This window comes from Emydura macquarii, unplaced genomic scaffold, assembly GCF_026122565.2.
Source record: "Emydura macquarii macquarii isolate MOO-44397 ecotype Brisbane River unplaced genomic scaffold, CSIRO-AGI_Emac_v2 contig_2636, whole genome shotgun sequence".
In the NCBI taxonomy this organism is placed as follows: Eukaryota; Metazoa; Chordata; order Testudines; family Chelidae; genus Emydura; species Emydura macquarii.
In genome coordinates, this window is record NW_027132773.1 from 21,742,945 (window position 1) to 21,768,980 (window position 26,036).

The 26,036-nt window shown below is 39.9% G+C and overlaps 1 protein-coding gene and 1 long non-coding RNA gene across 3 annotated transcripts in view; one reads left to right on the forward strand and one right to left on the reverse strand.

Annotated features, from left to right (window-relative positions):
* The window catches only part of KCND2 (potassium voltage-gated channel subfamily D member 2), a 379,691-nt gene that overhangs the window by 97,419 nt on the left and 256,236 nt on the right, over nt 1-26,036 (forward strand). The gene's annotated exons all lie outside the window — the stretch shown is intronic.
* Nucleotides 3,039-18,238, reverse strand: LOC137163680 (uncharacterized). Its single transcript, XR_010922779.1, has 4 exons — nt 18,102-18,238; nt 17,859-17,994; nt 13,949-14,058; nt 3,039-4,095 (listed from the first exon to the last, which is right to left on the reverse strand). It is a non-coding gene; the product is annotated as an uncharacterized lncRNA (long non-coding RNA).

Sequence of the window (26,036 nt, forward strand, 5' to 3'; positions counted from 1 at the left end):
AACTGACCTTTTATGGTTCTCTTAATGACAAATAAAGAAACTATGTGATGAAAAGAAAGTTATCTTTGAATACTCTGGTTAAAGGGCTGGTATAAACTAACACAAACCTTGACAACTGAAAGTTACACATGCACAAAGGTACATGAAAATAGCATATTGCACACTTTAAAACAATTAAGATAGTAATTCTGTTCTATCTAGAAGTGTACATGGCCTTCATCACAATAGTATCTGAGCACTTCACATTCATTAATTGATTTTATATTGACAACACACATGTGTTATCTCCTTTTTTCAGGTGGGGACTTAGGCATACAGTAGATTAAGTGACATGGCCAAGGTCATACAGCAAATTGTAGGGGAGCTGGTAATTAAATCCAGATCCCCTGCATCCTAGTCCAATGACCTATTTGTCAGAACATCTGTAGTAAGATGTTAGTATTTATAGAAGAGGAACACCAGTCATAATGACTGATTCTTTATTGGCCAAAATGAGGGTAGATGTATTGGCACAGGGGGAAAATATGCACATCTGAGAAACTGGCAGCCCTGCGTCTACATTCTCATCACTGCCAGCGGTGTGTATCTTTAGTTGTCCATGCAGTAGAACAGGCGTAACTACTTCTATGGAAAATGAACCCCTGTAGGGTTTGGGATTGGGCACAAGGTGGCCTATCCATAGGCACTCCCCCTCTTACTCTGTACCTAATTTAAATCCATTTGTGCCAGTGAACAAGCAAACCTGGAGTGCTTAATGGTTAGGGAAGGACTTGTTTATCTTGTATGGAGACTTGAGCAGGTGATAGATCTGTACCTGTTGGCTCATATGCACCTGCTGTGGTGTGTAGAGCTCCTCCAGACTTTGCAGGTTGATGCAGGATCAGCCAGTTGATGCATGTTTATGCTCCATTTTGGGACTACCAAAATGAAATTTTTAAAAATTCACACATGAACCTCATTAAAATCTCTCTTATTTGGCTCTCAACCTTCTGATTCTCCTGTCAGTTACACTGATGTAAACTCGGAGTCACTCCACTCATGGTAGTAGATAAACACTTGTGAAGAACTCATGGGAGAAGACAATCAGGTCCACATTTTTTTTTCTATGTATTTTGTTGTATCATTGGAAATTGACCAACATTTTCTCAAAATGTGTAGGTAATTTTTAGAGACAGATACAGATATCACAAATCTGTCTTTTATTAAAATTACTCTAGCAATACCAGTCTTCAATGCATTATGATCCACACCCAGTTCATCAGCATCTTCTCATGCTTTGATTTTGATAATCTCAGCTGGTCTGTTCACGTGAATAAGGTGAGCCAGCTCTCACCCTAAGTTGATTAGTTTGCACCTCAAAGATAATTAGTTCCTTAAGTTCCTTGCCTAAAGGCAATTTATGTTAGATTCCAAACAGCCAGACAGTTCTTAGTTCCCTCCAGGTCACTGTCCAAAGTAAATTCAGCTAGAGGATGTTTGCTTCCCTGCACTCTCGAGATATGTTAATGAAAATATACTCTTAAAAGAAAAGAACAAGCAAATGTCTGATGTACAACTAAGAGCAGGGTGAAGGTATTTACTATTGCCTGTGTTATTCAGACCCTTCTGTTCTACTGTTTAGTTCTAGTTCAGATTATTCACATCTGCTCAGACCAAATTCCTGTATAACTGATGATGGCATGGGTTCAATATAAACACTTGGATAGATAGTTGGACTTAGTATGTTAGGGCCATACTTCTGCTGTGCTGGCCTTTTACTTCTAAAATGAAAACATTATCAACTCCAATATACAACTGTACACTTATTCTTTTATGTCCAATGAAGGAGACTTGGACAGTAGCTACTTACAGACATCAGTTGTATAAGTAACAAAGATTAATTTACTACTAAGGCTGCTTAAAATAGTTGTGCTGTGATTGCTATGGCACAGGAGACTGAAAACTCTATTACAATGCATGATTTTGCCACAAAGGCAACTACATTTAGGCAGATTTTGTGGTAAATGGTAGGATGAGGTCACCTAAAGATGCCTACAGCAAGCTTTAAATGTTGGCATTATTCTGTAGTAATGTAACATTTACTGATTCATACTTTCTCAACAATTACAGTAAGTATCAAATTAAGACTGTCGCTTAAATTACTGTGGCTTGATAACATAAGAAATCTGAAAGTGAGGTCATCTTTACTGGGAATAGTAATACCTGTACATTAAAGACAAGGTCACTTTTATGTAATGATAATCACATAAATCCCTCAAATATGACTGTCACAGTGAGTAAGGCACTTTATGGATCTTAGCATTTTAGGAACATTCATTCTTATATGACCTTTACTTGTATTAGTATTATAGCTAAAAATCCATTAAAATATGTGACCATAAAAAGGTCATATTTTAATCTTCGTAATATTGAATTTGAAGATTTATTTTAATCACATACTTCATATCCTAAAATCATCCTAAAATAAGCTTGATAGAATACTCGCCCTGTGATATTGACTCTGATGATAGTGCTACCTTATAATCAGACTTCCTAGATTTGGTTTTATAATAAATTAACATTCCATTTATTCATGTTTTCCACATCTAAATTACCACAGAAGGAAGATAACAAAGATGATGGCTCCATAAAAGTCTGTTAGTTAAAAGATAAACTTTGTCTCACCATTAATTTACTCATTTTTCCCCTTAGTAAGTTTAAAGAGAGAGGCTGATTATTCTGTTTGAATTGTACTACATATTATGCCATATGAGCATAATATACATATTCCCACAAATGATTCTGCAAAGACCTTAAATCCTTGTGGTGATATTCCTGTGGATTTTTATGATGAAAACTATTATGACATCAGCAGGAAATCATAACAGTGTTTTATGGAATGATTGCAGATTTCTCCCCCTTCTCCCCCCCGAAGATTACTTCACTGATATGGCTAACTAATTGTAGATGTTTTCAGATGTACTGTAAAAGAAACGGAAAGGCCAGAATAGATTTTGAATCTGTAATTTTCACCCCCAATTTTCTAACGTTTTCTTTGGGTATTGGCTCCAAAGATTTTTTATAGGAAACAGAAAGTCCCAGGAACATAATGAAATGTTTTAACAGTAGGTTTTTTTATAATTGTCTAGGAAAATTATGTAAAACACATTTCTAAGCATTTTCTTAGTTTGATATGAGAGTACAGTATAACATGTTTTTGTACTGTATCTTTCATAAAAAAATCATAACATTCTTGACAACTCATTAATCTATTGTCAGGTTCATTTCAGAAATGTTTCTGAATGGGACATTATCCTATCAGTTATAAATATGGGTTTAAAAATAGTTAAGTAAGGACCACTGTTGTTGATGTTTTATTATTTTGAGTGTCCAAAAGTGTGCTAGACAGCAGGTAGACACTTGGGCTATATTCTCAGCTGGTGCAAATCAGCACAGCAATGTTAAAGTCAGTGTAGCTATGCCAATTTACATGGACTGAATATTTGGCTCTTGGATCCTGCGTCACAGAGCTGACAGCCCGAAACTGACACGATGCAGCAAGTGAGGATCATAAATATATCAAAAGAGAGAAGAAATCAAGGGTTACAATAAGAAGATGATACAGTTTACTCAGTATGGCTTAAACACAGCTTGGTGACTGTCTGTGTTGGGGATTTTTTTTTTGTTCGATTTGCTGTTGTGTGTGTGGAGGGGAGAAAGGGTCATGCTGGATTTTAGAGTTTGTGTTTAGTATTTCATTAAGGTATTTCTCTTGTCCATGACTCACAGGAGCTCTTGTTTCTGATTGGATCAATTTGTTTTCCCTTTTTGTGTGTCTGTTTCTTCTATTGTTCTCAGTCTCTTCTTCCATTTTTCTCTCCTACCCGATGTCTTCTTCCATTCTCTATCTTTTTGGCATCTCCTCTACCTACCCTTCACCATATCCAGGGCTGTCTACTGAACATCAGCTAGAGCAGGTACGATCCATGTTAGAGTGTGGAATCCACAGGCGGGTTGAGGTGTGGAGCAGAGTGCTGATACACGGAGCATTTCAGGAGCTGAATATTTCTTGTGTCTTATGCTAACAATGCTTCTGTAGTGCTTGTGTTTTCTCCTCTATTCAAAAAAAGATATTAATTTTATTATACTATTTTATTATTTAGTTTAATACCCAGACCCCCCATGTCTCCTTTCCTGTATCAAACAGCACCATCAACAGCTGAAGATGCAATGGGAAGGTCCGGGCTTTCCAGCCTCTTTTCCCACATACTACACCCAGACACTAGGCTATGTGGCTTTTCCTACTCCACATGCAGGGCAGTGTCAGGAGGACCCACTGTTCATGGACTCTTGACATTGTAATTCACCCAAATCTGAAACCTGGATTTTATATTTTACTAAGATATTGTAATGCCATTGGATATCAATTCCCCCTTCCACACAACCTTCTCCTACCACTGCAAACCCTCAGGCGCCCAACTCTTCTCTCCTTGTCCATTATGCATTCTACTCTCCTCCTTTACTTCATCCCTCCCTCTTTCCCCTCTTTACATTCAACTGTTTGCTCCCTCCCCCTTTGTCCACTCTCCTCTTTTATTCCAGCATTCTCTTTCTGTCACCTCTGCCACTCATAATTATGCTGAATAGCATTTTACTCCTCAAACAGACTTTATGGATAGCAAAATTTGTTCCAAAATGGTGTATTGTCTGGCCTTCCAGCCAAATTCTCTGACTTTCTTTTTTTTCTTTCTTATTTTTAATTATGGATCAGCTTAGTTTTTGCTAAAATAAAATGTATTTAAACCATTCATTTGACTTCATATTATGTAAATATATGACAATTTAAAGATTTGAAGCTTCAGAATGATTGCTTAATTTAATTACAGGTTACAGGATGGTTGTTTAATTTTGTTTCAGATTACTTATAAACTGTTCTCTGTGCAGAGCTCCTCCATTCCTTGCTGGAATATCTCCAGAAAAATACTAAATGCATAGCCTTCTGTTTTGAATCTTAAAGAGGAATTGGCCAGATCAGGCCATCCATTTTAAGGCAGAATTCTCATAGACTCATAGACTTTAAGGCCAGAAGGGACCATCATGATTATCTAGTCTGACCTCCTGCACATCGCAGGCCACAGAACCTCACCCACTCATTCCTGTAATAGACCCATAACCTCTGGCTGAGTTACTGAGGTCCTCAAATCATGATGTAAAGACTTAAAGTAACAGAGAATCCACCATTTATTCTCATTTAAACCATCAAGTGATCTATGCCCCAGGCTGCAGAGGAAGGCGAAAAATCTGCCAAGCTGACCTAGGGGAAAATTCCTTTCTGACCCCAGATATGGCTATCAGTTGAACTCCAAGCATGTCAGCAAGACCCATCAGCCAGACACCTGGGAAAGAATTCTCTGTAGTAACTCAGAGCCTTCCCCATCTAGTGTCCCATCTCCAGCCATTGGGATTTTTCCTACTAGCAGTTGCAGATGGGCCACATGCCATTGTAGGCCATCTCATCATACCATCTGATCCATAAACTTATCAAGCTCAGTCTTGAAACAAATTAGATTTTTTCCCTTACTACTCCAGAACTCCACTCTTTTGATGGTAAGAAACCTTCGTCTAATGTCAAGTCTAAACTAGTTGATGGCTAGTTTATATCTATTTGTTCTTGTGTCAACATTGGTACTTAACTTAAATAACTCCTCTCCCTCAGTGCTATCTATCCCTCTGATGTATTTATAGAGAGCAATCATATCTCCCCTCAGTCTTCTTCTGGTCAGGCTAAACAAGCCAAGCTCTTTGAGTCTCCTCTTGTACGGTAGGTTTTCCATTCCTCTGATCATCCTAGTAGCCTTTCTCTGTACCTCTTCCGGTTTGAATTCATCTTTCTTAAACATGGGAGACCAGAACTGCACACAGTATTGCAGATGAGGTCTGACCAACGCCTTGTACAATGGTAATAACACTTCTCTATCTCTACTGGAAATACCTCACCTGATGCATCCTAGGATTGCATTAGCTTTTTTCACAGCCGCATCATATTGGTAGCTTACAGTCATCTTGTGATCAACCAATACACCCAGGTCTTCCTCCTCCTCTGTTGCCTGCAACTGATATGTCCCCAGCTTATAGCAAAAATACTTGTTAGTTTGGAAGTGCGTAACCTTGCACTTTGCACTATTTAATTTCATCCCATTTCAAGGTATTCCAGATCTTCTTGTATGATATTCTGGTTCTCCTCCATACTGTGAATCCCTCCCAAGTTTGTGTCACCCACTAATTTTATTAGCATGTGTCCACTTTTTTTGCCAAGGAAATGAATGAAAATGTTAAATAAAATTGGTCTCAAGACCTGTTGCTGAGGAACTGCACTAGTAACCTCCCTCCAGCCTGATAATTCACCTTTCAGTATGACCTATTGTAGTCTGCCCTTTAACCGGCTTCTTATCCTCCTTTCAATTATCATATTAATCCCCATCTTCTCCAATTTAACTAATAATTTTCCCATGTGGAACTGTATCAAATGCCTTACTGAAACCCAGGTAGATTAGATTTACTTCATTTCCTTTGTCTAAAAAAATCAGTTATCTTTTCAAAGAAAGGGATCAGGTTGGTCTGGTATGATCAACGTTTTGTAAAACCATATTGTATTTTATCTCTATTCTCTCTTGATATCAATGGCAATTTCTGCTTAGAATTAACTATAAATTATGGCTCAATAATTTCAGAAATAGATTGGCTCACTTTTTCATAATAGATATGATGTAGAACACAAAGAAATTGATGGATTTTATATTTTCAAAGGCAGTTACCAAGAGGTAATAGAAATTTTATTAACATTAATTTTTCAGCTTTCTGAACAACGATGATCATTATTAAGCAAAATAGGAAAACCTGTGATTTTTAGTTAAAGATAAACTGTAACTTCCCAAAACTGAGAAATATTATAATTCATGTAATAAATTACTTAACAATAATTAACAGTAACAATGACTGGACTGGCAGAAATGGGTTCCAAACAAATTTTCCCATTGAATGCCCCTTCTGGGAATCTAAAATTGCTTTTGACAATCAAATCAACACTCCCGTCAACAATATACCATTTAAAAGTCCCATTGGATAAAGGAGTTTTCATATGAAAACACTGTTTATTAAAATATCTGGGAAGTTCTTCACAAAGCATTAAGCAACATGGGAAACCCCAATTGATTTCTTGTTTGTTTAATGTAAACAAAAATATGTTAATGATGCAAAAGAAGCATTAATGAGGGTCTATAGGTAGTGAACACACACAGTGAATTTTGACTCCAAAGGTGGGTGGGAGGGACAAGAAGCTGGCTATACAGTTGTTCACAGTTTCTACTGCTTCCCCCTCAAATTCTCTGGCTTCCTCATTCATGTCCCCCTGTCTCCCACCTACTCTCCAAGACTTCTTCCAGTCTCCCTGTAATTTATTTCTGCCCCCTCCTCTTCACACACTCACTGTCTCCTATTTTCCCTCCCCTTCACCTCAGTACAGTAGCATTTCACCTTGCATTTTGGGATTTATTTTTAATCCTCCCAATGTTCTGAAAGCCAGAATCTCTCCCCCACAGCCTGCTGTACTTGGGAAACAGCCTTTTCTCTGCTGCTCTCCATAGTGACCAGTTGTGCGTGGAGGCAGAGCTCTCTGTGCCACTGAGCAGTTCTTGAGTGGCTCTGTGAAATGGAGGTGGAGAGAGAGGAGCCTGAGCCCTACAGGACTCAGCACAGGTCACTGCCTCTGTCCCCCAGATCTTTTGTCCTCTTTCCCATCTACAAGGCTGAAAGTGGAGGAGAAAGAAACTGTCATCCCCTGAAAATTGTGGGGGTGATACCCTGTCTTACCCTACCCTCGCAATATTTATGTCCAAGTTCATGCTTAAAGCGTGTCCTTCATTTTGAGAGCAATTACCAGTTGCAGGGATATCACCCTTTATAAGGCTAGGGAATATCTCTTAAAGTAGCAGAATCTTCCAAAACAGAGAACACCTCATTTAAATGCAACCACTGAGCTGATTGCATTCTGACCCCACAAGCCCATGAGGAGCATCCTGTGCAGATTATTCCTGCACAGAACAGGAACAGAAGAAATCTGTGATATTTGGAGCAGCCAGGTGAAAAAAAGCATCCTGGTTGACCACCCCTCTGACCCCAAGTAACACTCCACGACAACCCCTCAAGGTATGTCTACACAGCAGACTGGGATTGCCCCATCCTGCAGACAACACCCACAGTAGGGGCCTCAGAAGGAGAAAACATTCTCAAAGTTTCCTTTATGTAGTTCCTCCCAAGTTGTTTTCCTAAGGGGCATCAGGGTTTGCCCTCAAAATAGAACTGGTGCCAGTCCACCATTCCTGCCCCCAGACTTCCTGGATCCCCTCATATCTACAGGAGACTAAGGTCATCTTTGTGGAGGTTCTCCCCTGGCAGTGTATGTAACTCAGGGCTTCTCCAGCTATTATTGCTGCAAGGAAGCTGTGTTCTCAGGTTAATTTGGTGTTCCTATACTATCATTTTCCAATCATTAATCTTCCAACCTACATGAAAATTACTATCCTATTATGTAGGTGGGGATACTGGGGCAGGTAGATGAAGTGACTTGATTGAAGTGGCACATGAAGGCAATATCCGGGCCAGGATTCAAATGCAGGAATCTTTATTTCTCAGTCCTATCTTTAGTCCCCTAATGCTCAAAAGGTCATGGGTGCTAGTGAAAACTCTACACTAGCCCTTTGCTGTGGCCAAAAGCCCCATTGATTGCTCAGCACAGATGTCTGCTCAGTTGTTGTCAGTCTGTCAGTGGCTGGTAGGGAGATTGTAGCTTCTTGGTGGTATCAGCGGCAGCTCAATGTTATGCATTATTGCCTGCTAACAGGGGTACCCTTAAAGTACAATAGATAAAGATTTTAGGGTTGTTTTCTGCTTGGCTTATCATTTCTTGGAAAAGCTGGCTGGATGCATTGACATTGCAAATAATCAGTGTAGACTTCTTTCAGTTCTTTGTTATGGTACCATGCAAAGGGCCAAATTCTGTCCTCACTTATACCAACGTACATCTCAAGTAAGTCTGTTGGCTTAAATCCAAAGTTAGTGTGCTGACTTACAACGAGGACAGAATTTGGACTCATTTCTTTTAGTTTCCTTCATTTTGACAGCCTGATTGTCTACAGTATGTTATCCTGGTCAAAGTAAATTTCACACCCCCATTCACTCTCAATGTATGTCCAATTCAACACCTTTTATAAGGTAGAGAAATAAAAATGGATTGAGTAGCAAAATGTATCTAAAATTTATGACTGTAGACGTAGTTATGTCTCAGTATAGTGGAATATTATTCAGTAATTTTAAAGCATTCAGTAATATTTTGCTGGTGGATTTTGTTCTGTTTTCCTGTACACATGTTCTCTGATTTGACTTGCTTTTTTCCTCATAGGATGCTGAGTGTAATTTGTATGCTACATCTGAAGCGTGACCTTGGCTTCTCGTGCTTTGATTCAGACAGCAAAGATCTTCAAGTGTTTGAGTTTTGGAGGTTATTTCAGCATTACATTCATTTCAAACAGTTTTAATTTGATGTTTTATATAAATATCAAGTCACAATCTATTTTAAGTGTCTGTAAGTTCAGTTTTGTCAGACAGGGACAGTTTGCAATTAGCCTCATTCAGATGTGCTGTGCCAGGAGTGGGGAGGGAGTGTGGAAGCAACCTTTACCTCTTCCTGCGCCTCTTCTAAAGGTTACAGCCTCTGTTCACGCCTCCTTAGTCTCACTCCCACAGGAACAAGCAGAAAGGAGAGGCTGTAATTCAGCCTCCCCATGCACCAGGTAGTAGTGCTGGCCAGGTACCATTTAGGAAATGAGCTGCACCGTATGAAAAGGTGTGGCAACAGAGAGCTCTGGGAGGCATTCTGCTTCTCTCTAAGGCAGAACACACCCCAGTGCTTCCCCTTGCAGGGGTACAGCCCTGCATTTCCCCTGACAAAGAATTGTGCTGTACAGACACAATTAAGTCCACATTTAATACTTGTGCTTTATGATTCCTTCACTTTCATGTATTGTTTGCCCTGTATTTTAGAGGTTTGTGTGTGTGTGTGTGTGTGTGTGTGTAAATGCAATGAATATCCATCTATACTCTTAAGGACCTAACCAGACTGTTGATTCGGGCAAGGCTCAAAGCTGAAGCATCAGAGCCCTGTGCTTTGGTGCAGGTGACAGGGGTTCTGCCCCAGCCCTGGCTGTGAAGCTCTCCAAGGCTGTTGTATGCAGCACAGTGGCACATGGTGGCTCCAATGGATTGTGGAACTGTCACAACCGAGCAGTACCTCCCTGCATCACTCCTTCGCCATCACTGTGCCCAGTGAGCTGTTCAATGCTGTGAAAATGTTGTTATAGAATAGAACAGTCAAATAAAAGCTGGCCACTGTAATTTGAATTCCAGGTGTGAGTGACAGAGGCCATCATTTCACCAGCAGCTGTGAAAAATTTGAGTCTCCAGAACCATGAGCTGGAACTTCAGCCTAGGGTGCCCAAGTTCCATGGAGCTGAGCGCACGTGAGTGCCAGGGGGCGCTCGCTGCCATGTGGGTCTCCAGGAGGCCTTTCCTCCTTGCCACTGCCATGCAATTGTGTCAGGGTCAAAGGTTTGTCAACAGCCAAGGTACAGGAGCCAGCCCTGTGTGCGGCAAAGGCCCCAAGACAGCGCCAACCCTGAGAGTGGCCTACGCAGTGCCCCGTGGGCGCGTGTCAGTGCCATGTTCAGCCAGGTCTCCCATGAGGCCTCTCCCTGGTGGGCCCTATGCTCAGTCTGCCCTGCCACAGTGTGTCTCATGACAGCAAAGCCAAAATCTTGTTCTTAAACTGTCATGAAGACTAAAGCCAGGATGTGATTCAGCCTCATAAAAACATGCTCCATAGATCAGTCCCATCACAACCATTTTACATGACAAAAGTGATTTGTTTATGTATCAGATGTGATTTGTTTATAAACAACCACATCAGTCAACAATTTACCACTCATTCACACCACTCTGTAGCAGGTCAAGTGATTTTTAAGCTTTAAAAATGAGCTTAAAAGTTACTATATCACATTGTTAAAGCTGCAACTTAATTACCACTAAAATCATTTATTTTAATTACATTTTGAATATGTACTGTAAATATAATCAGATTGAGAAAACAATGAACACTTAAGGTAATAAAAGGGCTAAAAAAAATCAAGGGAGAAGGAGGAAGGATTATGCAGCTAAATTATAAATGTATGCTGATTTAGCAGCACATTTAAGATGTGGACCTGCTAGAAATAGTATGGAATCAATCCTTTGCTGCACTCAGCACAGGTGAAACAAAGAAGCTGGTTGCAGCTCCCAGATCCTGGGGTCAACCAGAGACTGTCTGTCCTCTAAGGATTGCTGAATGCTGCATGCTTTAGCCACACCCTGCCCTGCTCTGGCCCCACCTCCAACATACCTTCTTATGCTCTATGGAGGGAATCCCCCACTGGCTTTTTCAGGCCAGCTAATTGGACCCTTTGTACCTCATTAGTCACACAAAAAGGCCATAGGGGGCCTCAGGATCTAGCCCTGAATCTTTCTAGAAGTACTTTATTTGTAAATTGGAACTGTGAGAATAACTGGTTTTTGGTTTGCTGGCAATTCCAAAACACAGGGAAAAAAATTCACTCCATGTCAAATGAAACATTTTGTTCAACCCCAACAGAAACATTTTGTTTTGATTTTGGGCATTTTAACCCTTTTTTTATTTAATAAAAACAAAGGAACTTTGAAACCAAAAAGGTAGATTAACAAGGAGACTATGCCCTGATCTACACTATAGAATTACCTCAATATAACTACATTGCTTAGGGTATGAATAATCCACACCCTGGAGCGACATAGTCATACTGCCCTGAGCACCAATTTAGGCTGTGCTATGTCGGCCGGAGAGCTTCTTCTGATGGCATATTTACCATGTCTCATGAAGGTGGATTAACTAAGCCGACTGGAGAGCTGAGTGGAAGTGGAGCATGGACGGGGCAGAGAGGGAGCTTCTGGTAGCAGCTGTTTGGGGAGGCGTGTCCTATTATACCTGCCACCTATGGTTTTAAGTAGATGGAGTTACATTTAGGCACTATTCACAAAGCCACAGGGGAGCAGGTGCCCCACTGTAAATGCAGTAGTTAGGCTGCTTACCTGGGGTGAGGAGACCTAAATTTAAATCTCTGTATAGGAGCAGAGACATGAACACGTCTCCCCCTTCTCGGGTATGTGTGCTAGACATTAGGCTATTGGGCGGAGATTGAGCGGGTGTTGCCCTGTTGCAGTGGTTCCACTTTGTATAAATAATTAAATATTTATTGGAGCAGAGACTGGAACCTGGGTGTCTCCTTTCTCAGGTGAGTGCCCAAATACCAGGCAATGGAGTCATTCTCTAACTTTCTGGTGCAATGAATAGGTAATTATTTATACAAGTGGAACAGCTTCAACAGAAGAGATTCTGACCAGAGTAGTCAATGACAACAGTGTTAATAAAGAAAATAAAAGGATCTGGCATCTAGAGTCTTCCTCATTGTTGTCAAAGTTGCTGCCTTTTAGCAGCTTTGCAAGCTACCAGTAATTTATCTCTGTGTGTCAAGACTTCCCCCTCTTCCTGCAACTCTGCACATGCAGGCACATGCTCATGCTCCCTGTAATCTTCCCCAGCCCCCACTCTTCTCATTCTCTCTTCCTATTTATACCTCTGAGAGTCTTTGAAGTAAAAGGTCTGATCTTTCATTATACCAGCCGGGAATGCATCATCTATATTTAGTATCCTGAAAAAGCTATTTGCAAAGGTGCATCTAAGAACATTGTGATTTCGAGCAATTGTTATCTGTTCCAGTTTCATCTAATATTGTATGGCACCATGTTTCCCTGAGTAAATTGGGAGTCATCTGTTTCTTGTCACTTCCCAGGTGAATTTCAGAAGTTTCTTTGAGTTTATAGAAGTGTTAACTCATCATGCATATCCTGATTACATAATGTATTTTCATGTTCCATAGTCTCCATAGCCCTTAGACATGTGCACAGTGGTTGTAAAATGCTACCAGATCAGAATGCATCTGTGTAAATGACTGAACAGGTAGGCTGTGGTGAATCAGACCTTAATGGTTCACATCTTCTAAGGTGAGGTCTCTAACTTTTCTTGCATAGAATCCAGTCTAAAAGTCACTGAAATCCATGGAAAGGGCTTTAATTTTTAGGCATTAGGTGAAATTCTTTCAGTCATGGGTTTAAAATGACAGTGACTGTGGTGGTTTTTTTTTTAATAATTCTATATTTCTCAGTACTAATGAGCCATATCCAATAGGATTCTTAATAAGAAACACTCAAATCTATAGAAATCCATTCTCTTAATACTCAAAGGGGTTCCAGGAGTAATTTCTATTTCCATTGAAGGGTGACACCTTGGTAAATCAACTTCACATTGCTGGGGAACAGTTAATTCAGAAGAAAGCAATGTCAACAATTTAGATCTAATTTTGCACTCCTCATTTAGGCATAATCCAGGGAAGACAATGGGAAATTTACATGGGTATGAGTAATAGGATTGAGATTTAAGAGCTTGATCCAAAGCACGTTAAAATCAATAGGACTCCATGAGCTCCACTAGGAATGGGATCCAGCACTTAACTCCCTCAAAAGATATTTACTGGGTCTGCATCCTCAGCTGATGCAAATCAGTATAGGTCTATTGATTTTAGTACACCTATGTTGATTTACACCAGCTGAAGATCAGGTTGTTAATGTCTGACAAGCCAAATGTTACCATAATAAGATTTTGCTTCTAAGGGTGGAACCTAGATTGAAAACCAGCAGACAAAGCTGAAGCTATGCATGCAGTACAAAGCATATGCATGCATCAAGCTATGCATGCAGTGACCACAACAAAAAACCAAATAATATTACTTACAGTTAAATTCCATAAGTGTCAATAGGTCTGAATGCCTCATCTTCCAGCGTCAATGAGTCAGCATGTCTTGAGGAAGCCATTTGTGGCTAACCATTGACTTTCTGGTTTTCCTATAATAAAGCAAGGAAAAGTAGATACATTGAAATGAATTTGTGCACTTAATATACTTTTTAAAAAGTTCTTCCATTCTGATGTTCTTTGACTATTGTTGTTTTAATATTTTGGAGGCAGAGAATGGATTCACTCTGTCTCAGACCTAATGATCACACACTAAGATGGCTGAAAAACTCAGAGTGCTACTTTACCAGGAGTACTCCAAGTGTCACATCTGTAAATCATCAAATTAAAACATAACACCAAGACCATGGTATATTACAATATTTATCATCTGACAATAGAATATTAGAAACCCTTGTTTTAAATGAATGTTGATACAATAGCTCCTTGAACGTCTTTAAGAGCTTTACATCTAAGGATCTCAAAACATTTACAAACATTGATGAATTCAGCCTTGTGACATTTGAGAGTTTCTTATGTATTATTATCCTTATTCCCATTTTACTGAGGAGGATACTGAGTGTCCTAGAGAAGTTGGGTGACTTACTTGAGGTCATGGAGCAAGTCAATGGCTCAGATGGGAATGAAAACTACATCACACTGCCTTGTGATATTGAATAAGAAGTGCTTCAGACTGACTGAAACCATGGAAATAACCAGAATACCAGAATCAGGGCCCATCCTCACAGTCCTAGTTGTGGCACATAACATTAACTTTTCCTCCATTTTAACAGGAAATATCTATCCACTCTTTCCCTAATTCTCTCCGCAAACACACATACCAGTTCTGGACACATTATTGATTGTCTCTCCTTTTCAGCACTTCCCCTGCCCCACGCCTAGGAATCAAGCCAGCCGGGAAAGAGGTCACACATTGACTCTTGGGACTTGTAGAGGTGGGTCCCAATCAAATGATTTCTTACAGGGTTACAGATTTATCTGAAGAAGTCCTGAGTATGTTCTGTGCTTCTTAAACAGGATATAAGTACAGTTTGTACTTACCCAGTTGAAAACAATTACTTAACCTACTAAATTAATACGCCAGTTTGAATGTAAAACATTTTTAAATGGTCTAACATGTTTTTAAGTAATCAATTGTTACACAAAAGTCTTTTCTTAAAATAACAAAGGAAAAGTATGCTAACATTCTCAATTTTATAGATACCGCTAAGGGTCTCAGACTAAAAAATTCAGAATCGTTACTGTACTGTTGACGACAATATAGAGACCATACCAATACTGTGAAAATACAAATAAAAATAGTTTGGGGGCTTTTTTTTTTTTTTTTTTTGTTATAACATGTTTCCTTCATGTAGATATTTCAGGTAGCCACTGAATAGCCGATATAATGTTAGTACTAATGACAAGAGACACAGCAGCAGCATTGAAATTAGAAATTCTGGACCTTTTTTTCCTGGTTACCTGAGGCTTTTTTGTGTTTTGGTCTATGAAAATTTAACTGACATAGCTCTGGTGTCAGCTATAGCAGTGTTTTCACTTACTGTACCTCTTAGAAGAAGTGAGACATTCAAAAATTTACTAACAGTGGCATGATCAACCTGACATCATAAAGAAACCTGGGAGGATATTGGTATAATATATCAGACCAGAAACCATCATTAGTGCCATAGGTCTTACTGGTATATATCATTTTTCTAATCCTTACAACATTTCAAATAGAATATAGCCAGGTGCTTTGTTCCTCTAAGGAGTGCTAGTGTAATAAGGCAATCTTTTGATTTAAGCCCTTACAAGTCTGGTTAGAATGGCTTGCAGAATAAAGCACATTGATTAAATAATTCAAAGTACTGTAGTGGGAAATGATGTGTAATCTCCATTCTCATAATAACCCTGTTCCAAATCAACCAAGGTAGAGCAGTGGAGAACTTCTGCATCATTTAAGGCCTAATCTTGTGAGAGATGCTCAGCACCATCAGTTCTTTTTGAAGTTGAGAGCATTCTGTGTCTCTCAGGAGTGGGCCTTTACTTTCCAAATATAGAGTTTTCTAGCATTCTTTTGTTCAGGAGATTTATATGAGACTGCACTGTATTCGGTTAATAGTGCTGTTACTTTATTTGGATTGTTCACTAAGGGTCCACTAACTCCTAAGTATTACATATTATTTGATTAGTGGATATAAGAGAATGAATAATATTTTATAATCATACTTGCTAAAAGGGATTATAAGAAAAAAGAACAGGCAGTACTTTGAACTGTATAACTGTATAATATGTATAACATAAATATTTTAATCTCTTTAAGTGTTAAAAATCATAGAATCATAGGACTGGAAGGGTCTTTGAGAGTTCCTCTAGTCCAGTCCCCTGCACTTATGGCAGGACTAAGTATTACCTAGACCATCCCTGAGGTGTTTGTCTAACCTGCTCTTAAAAAATCTCCAATGATGGAGATTCCACAGCTTCCCTAGCCAATTTATTCTGGTGCTTAATTAGTTTTTCCTAATGTCCAACCTAAATCACCCTTGCTGAAATTTAAGCCCATTGCTTCTTGTCCTATCCTCAGAGGTTAAGGGGAACAATTTTTCTCTCTCTTCCTTGTAACAGTCATTTATGTACTTGAAAACTGTTATCATGTCCCCTCTCAGTCTTCTCTTCTCCAGACTAAACAAACCAGTTTTTTCAATCTTGCCTCATAGGTCATATTTTCAAGAACTTTAATCATTTTTGTTGCTTTTCTCTGGACTTTCTCCAATTTGCACACATCTTTCCTGAAATGTGCCACCTAGAACTGAACACAAAACTCCAGGTGAGGCCTAATCAGCATGGAATAGAGCAGAAAAATTACTCCTCGTGTCTTGCTTACAACCCTTCTGCGAATACATCCCCGAATGATGTTTGCTTAACTTGCAACAATGTTAAACTATTGACTCATATTTAGTTTTGGCCCTTTTTACAACAGGAAGAGAATCAAATACATAAAATTAGTAAATGGCTAATATTTTGAATTTCTCAGTTAATTAAATGAATGTGAAGGGCAACTATATTTAAGGTTCTTCCTATAGGGTGCATTTACTGTTAGATTTCAATCTACTACTTTTATTTCAGAAAATTAAGTGAATAATCAGTTGAGTAATACTTTAATTCCTTTTAGTCATTTTGCTGAGTCTTGAACAACCTTCAGTGTGATGCCTCCCCATTTCTAATGTTTTAGTTATGCATTTGGCATTAAAAGTGTAATGTATACAAATTGTAGCTGAAGTCAGAGGGAGCTGCAAATGTGCAGTTCCTCTGAAAATCAGACCACTTTTGCTTAGGAGCCTTAATATGGGTTTAGGCACAAACCTTCTGGTAGCCAGCTTTCAAAATGTATGCCTTTGTATCTGTCTATACTTTATACAGAAAAACTATATAAACAAATATTAAGGGTGCACAATCAAGAATTCAAAAGTTAGGAAATGCCAGAACTAATGTTGTTGCCTGTGCACCCTTAATTCAGGCCCCCTGTTCATATGGATTATGATGGAGTTTATTTTTGTGATCACATCCCATTTTCCCAGGTCCCCTGCCTCTTTCAGTGAATGAATAGTTATTCAATACTTTGTTTTATCCTCATCATTGAATGTGTGACCCAAAGCCTTATCTGCTATTCGAAACCTGCTCTGAAGACAAAATCATTCATTTTCTCATGGGCTTTCCCTGGCACTCATTGCTAATGTATCTGAGTGCTTAACAAACATTCATTATCTTCAGAATTGTGAGATGAGGTGGTGTTATTAGTCTTCCCATTTTAAAGAAGGAGAATTGAGGCACAGAGACATTAATGTCAAAGGTGTCCACTAATTTTGGATACGGAATTTGAGACACATCCATTATGATTCTTCAGAGTACTTACCATTATGTAGCATTTTTTATGTGCAAAGCATGCTATGTGAGAGGAAGTATTGTCCAGTGGTTCAGCCATTGCCCAGACTTAAGAGATCCAGGTTCAATTCCTTGTTCTCCCTCAGACTTCCTGTGTCACCTTGGCCCTGAATGCACAAAACAAATTAGGTGTTGTGATGTTGTGCATTGCTATGCTTGGTATTTTCTAGGTGCCTGGAAAATCACAGCAATTCACAAAGTCTGAGTTAGTTACCTAAACTCCTATACAATGAATGGGGAGAGTTAGGCATCTTGAATGGGATTCACCCTAACCTGCATGCTAGGCAAGGAGCCACCTATGCTAGCCAGTGGGAGATGCCAATTATGGGTGTGTGTTAAGCTCCACCCATTCTCAGATAAAGGCACCTATGTTGGCTGCAGGGAGGTATCTATCTCTGCTTGGAATTCTCAGCTGCAGACAATCTCTTGGCATTAGGCACCTGTGCTATTAGCAAGAAGCCAGTGGAGAGGAGGATGACCCACCATATAACTTTTAGCCCAGTAGTTAGGGTACTCACCTGGGATGTGGGGTAGCCCTCATTCAAGTCCTGCCTCCACCTGAAGGGGAGAAGGGATCTGCACCTCTCAAATGAGTGCTCTAACCATTGGACTATAGGATGTTCTGAATAGGAGGCTCCTTCTGTCTCTCCTGTTGAAGCTGTTGCACTCTGGATAAATAACTAAAGAGTCATTGGAGTAGGGGGTCTGGGGCCTGGATCTCCCACCTCTCAGGTGAATACCTTAACCATTTGGTTAAAAGTTATGATAGAGGTCCTCCTCCTCCGCTCAGCTGTTTTCTATGATCTTGCCTGAGGGGTCTGAGCTAGTAGATGCCCCCTCAGCAGGCCCATCTTCCCCTGGTTTGCTAATCACTCTGGGAATTAGGCAGGAGATAGGCACCAGGATACCTGGAGGGAGGCAGCTCTGTGCATGCTCAGAAGCAGCAACACAGGTGCCTAGGGATCTTTTAATGCAAAAACTTGGGTGCTGAGTGAGTTCAAGTGCCTACAGGGTTCAGAGAGAGTTTTGTGAATTGCAGAGGTCCTGAAACTGGGTTCTGAGCATCTCCGAACAGGGACCTAGGGCTTGTTGACATGGGGGATTTAATCTGCCAAGTTCTGCTGCATGTCAGGTGATGTTCATTATGCAAGCCACAGAAATAGAGTGCTCACAGGGCAGTGTGCTGTCTCTCGAGGTGCATCCTTGTGAATACCCGGCTGGAATTTGCTGCAAACAGAGGGTATGGCATTCTCGGAGGGTGTCCCCTGCGCCTTTGCTTTGCTGCTGAGCCATGTGTATTTGGGCATTTTTCGTGCTGCGCATTGTGGAATGCATAGCAGAAGCTGGGTTGAGTCAAACATTTAAAAATTCCCATGATTCATCAGTCTCCCCCGTATTTCCTTTAGGGCAGACTAGTGCCATTTTCAAATTGCTGATGGCCAGCATGGACCCAACAATGCTACGTGCCACAATGCTGGCAAACTGAGATATGCAGAGCCTTCTTAGACGGTATTTCAGCATTCAAAGCTGGATGGATTTGACTTGGGACTTTCCCTGGCACATGATGTCACAGCAGCAGCAGCCTCTCCAGCAGCAGGAGAGTCTTCAGCAATGGTATAACCAGGACGTGGATGAGGAAGAAGAGGAAGACACTGTGCAACTGATAGTAGAGGACTGATTCCTGGAGCAGCTTCACAGCATTCAGCACCATTTCTGGGCTTGGGATACCAGCATGGATACATGGAAAAAGATTGTTCTGCAGACCTGGGATGACCAGCAATTGTAAGAGAATTTCAGAATGGAAAAGGCAACCTTTCTGGAGATATGTGATGAACAAACCTGGAGTTGCAGCGGCAGCTTACCAACACACTGTACCCCTTATGTGTAGATTAATGGGTCACAATTGCCATCTGTAAGCTGGCCACCCCTGATTCCTTCCGGTCCACAGGGGACCAATTTGGTATGGGGAGATTGACCAGTGGGGTTATAGTCATTCAGGTCTCTGATGCCATAGAGAAGGTATGGGATTAAACAGCATGGTAATGTTCAGGAGGTTATTGAAGGCTCTGCACACAATCTGCAATTGATGGTCTTCTCAAAAGCACTGCAGGAGTGGAAGGGAGTAGCGAGTGGTACCAGGAGGGAATGGCCATGCAGCTATTCCTCATATTCTCCAAATAAAAATATGAGCAATTTCTCAGGCTTAGCTTTTGCTTTATCTCCCCTGCAGACATGTTGAAAATGCAGAGAAAAAGTGATAGGCTTCTGCAATGATTGCCTGAAGCATTCACTGTTACCAGTCTGTAAGAATGTGTGTCATCAGGGAATTTGTATTCTTTGTAGCTTTACCGGCATGCAATGTTGGATGTAAATTGAGAACACTAACCAAACTTCTTTTCCTATAATCACTGTCTCAAACTTTTGCATTTCACATAAAAATATGTTTCCCTTATTCCAATCTGCCGCAGAGTGGATGGGGTGGAGACAGCGGCTTCGCCATGCTGTCAGCAGACATTTTGAGGTGGTGAACAGGGTTTGGGGGCAGGGAGGCAGGGTTCTGCAGGCAGGATAGCTGAGGGCAGGGGAAGGATAATAGGTACATGGGCATGTTTTTCACAGCGTGAGCCTGAAAAAGGTCAGTAGATGGAACTTTAGCTTGAGATAGAGGCCAGTAGCATAAGCCCAGGGGGCAGCGTGAGAGGTGGGACCTCAGACTCAGAAACGCTTCTGGCTCACATCCACCTACATGGCTGTAACCATGGGACAGAAGCTAGCACAGTAGTATAACATAATAATCATACAATAACGTTTAAATAGTAAATTATTTTAATTTTTTTTTAAAAAAAAACCTTATATGCTGAGTTTCCATCCAGCCTCAGTCCTGGTCCAGGTTGCTGCCCAGGAATCCGGGTTGGTTGCTACAGTGCATGAATCAGGCTCACCCTCCTCCTGTCCAGTGCCTGGGTCCTGAGTTCCGAACAGATCCTGGCTTTCTGGGGAGATGTCTTCACTGGCCTCCTCATGCTCATCCCTCAATGGGTCATCCTTGGTGGGGAAGGTGGCCAGCAGCCTCCACAAGCTACGTGGTTTGGTTCGCCATGTAGTTATGTAAATTCCTGTCCAGATCCTCAAAAAATTAGCAGATTACATGTTTCCTGCCAGATATTTTTCCTGATCTCCCTCATTTTAATGTAAGTGCTCATGAGCTGTTTGCTCTTTATCTAACATACATTGGTATGCCGGTTGTGGCCCTTCATGGACATCTGCCTAGCAATATCCACAAAAAGGTCTTTATTGTGGTACTTGGCCACAAGAGCTTGCTGCACCAATGCTTCCCTCCTGGGGGGTGATGAGATGCAGGGTCTCAGCACGGCTCCCTGTGGCTGCTCAAGACATGCCTTAGGGCTTCTGGAGTATTATTGCAGCTATTGTGAGAAAGTGGAATCCAGAAGTAAATGCACAAAATTTCTTTGTGTGCCAGCTAATAAATGGGGAAGGTGAGATCTTGTCAACTTGACTGCAGAGCTGGGAAGGAAACACAGATAAACAGACAGGTCAGTAACAGTTGCCCGCAAACCAGTGTGGGATATCTGTTGGAAGACTGCCAAAGTAATTCGCAGCAGCATTGCATGCACATAAACAATAGACTGGACTGACTTGCTTTACTGTAAAGTTAGTTCTCTTTGAAACAGGACTCCAGAGTTGGCAATAAATGTGTCGTAAGTGCACTACAATGAACTATATTGTGTGTATGCAAATGTTTTCAAAGTGGATTAACTAAAAAAATTGCTGATTAAACCACCCATGTAGCTAGCTTTTTTTGTGCATCCAGGATTTAGCCTCTCTCCCATCTGTTCCCCACTTGTAAAAATGTGATAACACTTCTCTTCCTGACAAGGATGTGAGGATAAATACATTAAAAAAAATAAGGTGCTCAGATACTATGGTGATGGAGGCCATATAGATCATGTAAATACAGTTGGCTTCATAATACGTATGCACAAGGGAGCTAAATTAAGGTAGCACAGGCAACCTTAATCCTGGTATTTCCTAAATTTGAGTGGTTGGCTTTGCAACCTTAATGTCTTTTAGTGTATTTTTGATATGTCATTTCCTAGGTTTTTAAAAAAGCAAAGTGGAAAAAAAAAATACCACAGCAATTCCATCATCTAGAACTACACTGATACCTACATGGCTCATTAGCAGGATTTGAACCTTTAGATCTATAGCACAGACCTCTGCCACTTGAGCTAACAGAATAACTGATAGTAGCAGAAGGTGGTCTTCCCCTGTGTGGGCCCGCCACTAGAAAGAGATCAGGCATATATTTTGTCAGTGGGTTTCACAGCTATTTGCTGACATCACAGGAATGCTGAGATTTAGAAATCTAGGGTTCTGTTCCAGGTGCTGAGAGGCATGTACTGTAAAGATTACGGGTCTTTCTGCCCCTCACCTTCTCTGTCTCTTGGCCACTCCAGCCTTTCCTTGTCCCAGTCCCTCCCCCGCATCTCCTCTTCCAAATTCCCCACCCCTTGTCCCAGTCCTACCTCTTCCCCCCCAGGCTATTCATCCTAGTTTCCCTCCTAGCCCTCTGGCCCCTTGTGTTATTCTCCCCATTTTGCCACCCCTCCAAACCCAGTTTCTTATTCTCAGAAACATCTGAACCAATTTTTCTAAAATTTTTCCCCAGAAAAATTCAGCCTGAGGCACACACCCACCATGAAAGATTTCAGGCCAAATGGTTAAAATTTGGAAAAGTAATAACTAACTGAAAACAGGGTCTTGTATTAGAAAGTGGCAGGCAATTTTAACTATAGGTGGTGCCCATAATGCTTTGTTGTAGGGTTATGTAAAGCAATGCGATGTATAAATTTGATAAATATAAATGTTTGTCAACTGTGTTTGTATTTGATACATTATTTTTAGTCTGAATGAGCAAAATTGCTATACTTTTTAATTTTCCATCTAAAACCCTATGTACTCTGCATAACTAGGAGCCTTAATTTACAAACCTGTTTCTCTAAATGGATACCATTTTGGCTTTTAATGGCTCCTCTGGACCTTCAGCAATGGTGAGTTGTTAGTTCTGTAGGTCAGACTGTAGGAGATGGGGGAGTGAGTATTTTTCAATATTAGTAGTAGCAAGAAGTGAAGGAAAAAACTATAGGATTACTTGAATTACTTTAATCTGCTACAGTATTTGAAAGACTTTATGAAAAAACATGCTCACAACCTGTGGAAATCAAGGTTATTGTTGTTTTAAAGATAGAGCAGGCATACAGAAATTTAAAGAAATTTAAATCAGACAGATATTAGGGAAAACTATTATAGCTTTTCACTGCATCTGGAGTAACTACATGTTTTTATAGTCCTAGAAGGACCTTATTTTAATCCTAAATTATAACACAATCAAAATTTTAAAAATATAGACCAAAGGAATAAACCTGCATTGTAGCTATACAGAGCAGCTTAAACTCATCTTAGTTCATCAGGCAATTATCAAAAGTACACACCATCGTATGGTAGATATTAAATGTAGACTGGAACTGGGGTATTCAATATATTTTCACTGAAACATTTTAGTTCTCAGAAACAAACTCCTGGGCAAACACCATATGATAGAAAGAATATAAATTGCATTGAACCTTTATTGGATTTTGTCATGGCTTTTAGGCATTGGCTAGTGATCCACAGGACACTAATTTATTTGTTTGTTTTAATTTTTCAGTTACATATTTATTCTTAGGTACCTTTATCTTCTAAAATATAGAAACATTGGGCCAAGACTTGTACCTAAACCACACAGAACTTCTCTTAATCAGAGAAAGAGGAGAGCCAAAGATTCCATGAAATCTACTAGTATATGAGTATAATTAACTTGAAATCTATAATTATTAATCTATAATTAATCTATTATGATTAATTATTAATCTATTGTTAATTTATAATTAACATTAAATCTACTAGAATACAAGTATAATTAACTTTGGAAGTGTTCAAATTATACAGAGATGGGTGCCAGTATAAAACCCTAACACAGATATATCCTACTGAAGTTGTCTTCACGTAAGTTTCCTGAATAAGGACTTAGAAAGTACTGAGTAAGGACTTCAAGATTTATCCCTTCGATTCGTAGTTCATAGGGTAGAATCATGGCCCTATTGAAATCCATGCGAATTTTGTATAGATTACAAAGGAGCCAGGATTTCACCCATGGATTTTATGGTTAGAAAGGACTATTATAATAATCAAGTCTGAATTCCCCTCTAACATGTGCCAAAAAATTTCAACCAGTAATTCCTGCATCAAGCCCATATCTTGATGTTGAGCTAGAATATATACGATATCTGGAAATAATATTTTGTGTACTTACTGCATTTATATTTTGTTAGGTTGGGGAAAGGTGTATATATATATATATATACAGGCTAATTAATGGGACTGATATACTATTAAGATACAGTTAATTTTCTCTCTTTGTGGTGTCCAAGTGATCACTATTAGAAGAAACATCTTCAAAATTTTCATATTTCCATTTACACATAATAAGAATTTATCCAGCCCAAATTTCCCTTGGTGACCAGTAGCTCCAGAGATTGATCCTGCTCTCTAGGCAGGAACTAGTTGGTACATAAGTCTTCCTTGTTAGCAAGCAACTCCCTGCCTTTGGCCAGCTCTGTTCCCATTTATGAAAGCTAATGTCAGTGACAATGGCAGGAATTACAGAGTATGTTCTGTGAGGCATCTCCCTATGGCCTAATGTGGGGAGGATGGAACATTATTCTCTTCCTGAATGAAGCCTTTCTGAGCCAGCCCAGAAGAAACTTAAAGGAACCAAAGCTTTAAGCAGGTTCTCCCTGACTGAGCTTCAAGATGAAGCTGTGAACAAAGGGAGGAAGAGAAGCCAGATGAACAAAAAATTGCTTTAAATTAATAGCCCTCAAAAATGATGACTGAAGAAGACACAGGGAGGCCTTCAGTACTTAATTTGTGCCAGGGCTTGACAGCACTGAGCCCTGGCACCTCTAGGTTTGACAATTTATAGCCCCGGCAACTCTAGGCTTGCTGCATAAGTTATGAATGTAAAATAATTGCTTGAGCCCTGGCACCTCTTTCATTACAAATTAAGCACTGGAGGCTTCCTTTATCTTTATCTTCCCACATCATCCCAATAGCAGAAGAATTTATCTAGTATACTCGTCTAAGCTCCTCTGGCTAGGAGAGTGCATGAACCGGCTACTCAGGTTTAGACATCACACCAGTTAAAACGCTGGCAGCTGCTCTACATCAGCACTCTCAGTGCTGCTAACCTCAATGGAGCTGAACTAGATGTAGCAACTGGGGGGGGGGGGGGGGAAATAAACAATAAAATTCTAGTGTAGACAGCATCTTAATGGATAGGACAATGTGGAGAGGAAAAAGAAGGAAAATGTTTACCAGCTGTGGTAATAAACAAAAAACAAAGCAAAACAGAAAAAATAATAGGAAGGAAAAAAAAGGAAAACTACACTGAAAAAAAGAGAGAGGACGGTAGAATAACGTGAACAAAACAGGAGCAAGAGAAAATGGACAGAAAGTGGAGAGAATCACGGTTGTGTTCAGGCCTGTCATGAGAGGACATGGGTGAAAGTGGAGGTTCTCATTTCCCAGTCCATGGCAAGGAGGCGTCCAAAGGGAAGAGGTCGTGAACACAGCCTGAAATGTTTTGTTTTGTTTTGTTTAAAGGAAGATCTAAATCATCAATGTTTATACAGCAGGTAAAATTCATATCAGGCGGGCTGGACCCCATCTGTCACAACCAGGTTTCCTCAAGATGACTGGAAATAGATGTCGGCAGCCTCCTGGTTAAAAATATCTGTTTGAATATTCACAAGAAATGCTTCTTTGCTATCATAGTCATCACTCGGGTTTAGATTTTTTTTTTTTTTTTTATGTAGACAGTAGAAATACATCAGAGTATCCTTAAGAAGTTTGTGGCATAACAATAAATGGTTCTGTTTTATTCTTGAAACTGATTTATTATGTTTCAAATCCTTTCTAAGGCAATTTCCTTTTTCTGAACATACAGTAAATTAATCTATTAGATTCAATTCCTGTTTCTTTCTCTCCACACTAAATCTGATGATGGAGTTATAATTCTCCTCTGCTT